Raw genomic sequence first — 5191 nt, 5'->3', positions numbered from 1 at the left:
CCTCCTTTCCCCCAGCTCCAGATGCAGCTACCACCATCTCTCCCCTGGACTCGAAGAACAGCCCTCTAAACTATTTATGTCCACTACTTTTTTTTCCTCCCTCCAGTCCTTTCTCTGCACTGCAGCCAGATTGATCTTTTCACCATGCATGTCTGATTATTCTACTTTCTTCCCCCTCCTTTTCCCACACTCCTCAACACATATATCCTTGAAATCTTTTAATAGCTTTTTATTATCCTTAGGAAAAAGATGAAATTCCTCAATATGACTTACAAAACACTGCTTGCTTTGGCCCCTGCCTACCTCACCAGCTCACCTTGCATAGTCCTCCCTCCCAGTCTCCACTCCAAACACACTGCTTCCTTTTTTCCTGGCACTCATATTTGCCAGGCTCCTCCCACTACCACAGGGCTTTTGCACATGCTGTTTTCTCTGCTTGCAGTACTCTTTCCTACTCTCTTTGCTTCGTTGACTCTTTCTTGACCTATCAGACCTCTGCTTGAGCATTATTTTCACAGAGAAGTCTACCCTATCTTCCCTGATTACCTTAAGGTTCCTTATCATAGGTTTTTCTAGTGCCAGGTTCTCTTATTCACCTAGTGTTGCTGTAACAAACAAAATACCACAAGTGGTTGGCTTTAAAGAACAGGAATTTATTGTATCATAGTTTTGGAGGCTTGTTGTTGTTGTTGTTAGGTGCCATCGAGTCAGTTCCTACTCATAGCGACCCTATGCACAACAGAACGAAACACTGCCCGGTCCTGTACCATCCTTTGAATCGTTGTTATGCTTGAGCTCATTGTTGTGGCCACTGTGTCAATACACCTCGTTGAGGGCCTTCCTGCTTTCCGCTGACCCAGTACTCTGCCAAGCATGATGTCCTTCTCCAGGGACTGATCCCTCCTGACAACATGTCCAAAGTATGTAAGATGCAGTTTCATCATCCTTGCTTCTAAGGAGCATTCTGGCCGCACTTCTTCCAAGACAGATTTGTTCGTTCTTTTGGCAGTCCATGGTATATTCAATCTTTTTTGCCAAGACCGCAATTCAAAGGCGTCAACTCTTCTTCGGTCTTCCTTATTCATTGTCCACCTTTCACATGCATATGACGTGATTGAAAATACCATGGCTTGGGTCGGGCGCACCTTAGTCTTCAGGGTGATATCTTTGCTCTTCAACACTTTGAAGAGGTCCTTTGCGGCAGATTTGCCCAATGCAATGAGTCTTTTGATTTCCCGACTGCTGCTTCCATGGCTGTTGATTGTGCATCCAAGTAAAATGAAATCCTTGACAGTTCCAATCTTTTCTCCATTTATCATGATGTTGCTCATTGGTCCAGTTGTGAGGATGTTTGTTTTCTTTATGTTGAGGTGTAATCCATACTGAAGGCTGTGGTCTTTGATCTTCATTAGTAAGTGCTTCAAGTCCTCTTCACTTTCAGCAAGCAAGGTTGTGTCATCTGCATAACGCAGGTTGTTAATGAGCCTTCCTCCAATCCTGATGCCCTGTTCTTCTTCATATAGTCCAGCTTCTCGTATTATTTGTTCAGCATACAGATTAAATAGATATGGTGAAAGAATACAACCCTGATGCACACCTTTCCTGACTTTAAACCAATCAGTATCCCCATGTTCTGTATGAACAACTGCCTCTTGATCTGTGTAAAGCTTCCTCATGAGCACAATTAAGTGTTCTGGAATTCCCATTCTTCGCACTGTTATCCATGGTTTGTTATGATCCACACAGTCGAATGCCTTTGCATAGTCAATAAAACACAGGTACACATCCTTCGGGTATTCTCTGCTTTCAGCCAGGATCCACCTGACATCAGCAATCATATCGCTCCTTCCACGTCCTCTTCTGAAACCGGCCTGAATTTCTGGAAGTTCCGTGTTGATATACTGCTGTAGCCTTTTGGAATGATCTTCAGCAAAATTTTGCTTGTGTGTGACATTAATGATATTGTTCTATAATTTCCACATTCAGTTGGATCACCTTTCTTGGGAATAGGCATAAATATGGATCTCTTCCAGTCAGTTGGCCAGGAAGCTGTCTTCCATATTTCTTGGCATAGACAAGTGAGCACCTCCAGAGCTGCATCTGTTTGGTGAAACATCTCAATCGATAGTCCATCAATTCCTGGAGCCTTGTTTTTCGCCAATGCCTTCAGAGCAACTTGGACTTCTTCCTTCAGTACCATTGGTTCCTGATCATATGCCACCTCTTGAAATGGTTGAACATTGACTAATTCTTTTTGGTATAATGACTCTGTGTATTCCTTCCATCTTCTTTTGATGCTTCCTGCATCGTTTAATATTTTCCCCATGGAATCCTTCACTATTGCAACTCAAGGCCTGAATTTTTTCTTCAATTCTTTCAGCTTGAGAAACCCTGAGCGTATTCTTCCCTTTTGGAGTGACATCAAGGACATCATCCATGAAGAAAGCAAGAGGCCACTGAAAAGACAGGAAAGAAAGAAAAGACCAAGACGGATGTCAGAGGAGACTCTGAAACTTGGTCTTGAGCGTCGAGCAGCTAAAGCAAAAGGAAGAATTGATGAAGTAAAAGAACTGAACAGAAGATTTCAAAGGGCCTCTTGAGAAGACAAAGTAAAGTATTTTGGAGGCTAGAAATCCCTTATTAGGATTTCTAGGGGAGAGTGCTTCCCTGACAGCAGTCCCGGGAGTTCCTTGGCATCTGCCTTGCCTCTGTGTGTGTGTGTCTGTGTTTATTCTGCTCTTTTTATAAAACACCACTAAGTTATGATTAGGTTTAGGACCCACCCTACACTGGTATGCCCTCATTAACATAACAAAAGAAACTCCTTATTTCCAAACAGGATCATATTTACAGGTACAGGTGTTAGGACTTCAACACATATTTTGGGGCACATAATTCTATCCATAACACATCTATTGTTTCAATATTATTGCAATTGTGTATTTGCTTGTGTGTACACTTGAATAATTTCTATCTCCCCCACTATTCATTTATTCATTCAACAAATATTTATTGAGACCCTACCACATACTAGGCACTATTTTAGAAGGGGAAGGAAACTGTAAACAAATAAATATGCAATATGATGTCAAGAAGTAAAAATGCTATGAAGAAATAGAAAGTGGGGTAATAGGACAGGGGACTCGAGATACTGCTGTTTTGGACAGGGTGCTTAGAGAAGTTTTCCCGGAGGAAGCGACTGAGCAGAGGGCTGAATGAAGTGAGGGAGAGTCATGAGGATGTCTGGGGGATGAGCATTCTGGGGATAGGAAGTAGGGAAGGTAAAGACCAGAGGGCATTTAGCCTGTTCTGGGAATAGCCAGGAAGTCGACATGGCTATGGCTGGAGTGGAGTGAGAGAGAGTGTTAAGAGATCAAGGACAGAGAGGGAAACAGGGGCTTGGGTACGTGGGGCCTTGTAGGCCATGATACAGAAAGAAAAACCATTAGAAGCTTTTTTTTCCTTGTGGTAAATATATATGTAACAAAATATTTGTCGTTTCAACAATCTTCACATGTACAATTCAGTGACATTAACTGATGTTCATCATGTTATTCATCCATCACCCGTATCTGTTCCCAAATTTTCCCATCACATTAGAGGCTTCGAAACAAGGGAGTGACTTAATTCTGTTTCTGTTCTAGAATGATCACTGTAGCTATCTTGGTGTGAATGGGTTAGAAAGGGGTCAGAGTGGAAGCGAGGAGTCCAATAAGAAGGTTGTGGCTGTGGTCTTGAGGAGAAAAGGGTGGGGGCTTGGCTTAGGGTGAGCATGGTGGTGGTGCTGAGCACGGACAGATTGGAGTGCATTTTGAAGGCAGAGCTTACAAGACTTGTTGATGTGTTCTTCCAAACCCTCTTAGAGGAAAAGTCAAAAGCCAGTGTGGCCTTATGTGTTCTGGCCCCTTCTGCATCTCCTGCCCATCTCCCCTCACTCCCTCCTCTCTAGCCACCGTGGTCTCCTTGTTGTTCTGTGGACAGAGCAAGCATGAGCCCAGCTTGCACACTTGATGTTCCATCTGCGGGTATCCACATGACTTTCTCCCTCAGGGCTCTGCTTAAATGGTACCTGGTCAGGAGTTCTTTCCTGGCCACACCTCCCTCTGGCACTCCCCATTCCCCTTTCCTGCTTAATTTCTCTTCATAACACTTACCACCATCTGACATTATACATATAATGCACATATGTATATGGACACACAAACATATAACGTGCGTGTATATTTGTTCCATGAAGGCAAGGATTTTGTTTGTTTTGCTCACTAAAGAACCCATCTCTGTCAAGTTGATTCTGACTCATGGCCACCCCGTGTGTTACAGAGTAGAACTGCTCCACGGGGTTTCCTTGGCTGTAATCTTAACAGAAGCAGATTGCCAAGTCTTTCTCCCACGGTGCCAGTGGGTGAGTTCAAATGGCCAATCTTTAGGTTAGTAGCCGAGTGCGAACTGTTTGCACCACCCAGGAACTTCTCTATACAACAGAACTCCTGTAACAGTGCCTAGCACAGAGTAGATATTCAATAGATATTTATTGAATTAATGTGTTGAAATAGAGAATGAAAGGAATGAAGTATAACTCCAGGAGTTTGGCCCGGAATGATGGCGCCACTTCCTGAGCTAATAATGAGGGTTTTTCAAAATGAGAATTGGGACCCTGGCTCCAAACCTCCAGCTGGAGCTCCTGAGCCATTTCGTCTATTCTTCACTCCCTGTCAGGTCCACGCAAGGCTGTGACAAGTTCTGAATCCCGGGGGTCTGGGTCCACTTCTCTTCCAATGGGAGAGAGAGAGAAACTAGAGGTGGGCACAACGGACCCTCTCAGCCTCTGAAACTGAATGTGACATCAATTTGATAGAAGGCCTACAACTTAGATGCTCCTGACTCTTTGAGTGGCTTCTGGGTCAACAATTGGCCTCCTAGTTCAAGAGACAATATTACAAAGTGCTGTTTTTTTTGTTTTGTTTTGTTTTGTTTTTTTGAAAAGGCAAAAAGAAGGCATTAAATAAAGAGGTCCCCATTTTCCTCATTCCTGCAGATGCCCAACCCGGTTGACTTGTTCGAGTGCATTTTCTGCATTCTTAATAGATAGCTAGCAGGAAACGCCTTGCACGGCAGCGAGAGGGGCAGGACCAAGCAAGGGGAGGGTCTGAAACCCCCGGCTCCTTCTTTGCATGCGCTGAGCTGTAGCGAA

The sequence above is a fragment of the Elephas maximus genome, chromosome X, assembly GCF_024166365.1.
Source record: "Elephas maximus indicus isolate mEleMax1 chromosome X, mEleMax1 primary haplotype, whole genome shotgun sequence".
In the NCBI taxonomy this organism is placed as follows: domain Eukaryota; kingdom Metazoa; phylum Chordata; class Mammalia; order Proboscidea; family Elephantidae; genus Elephas; species Elephas maximus.
The sequence above is the reverse complement of the archived record's forward strand: the minus strand, read 5'-3'. Positions refer to the sequence as shown.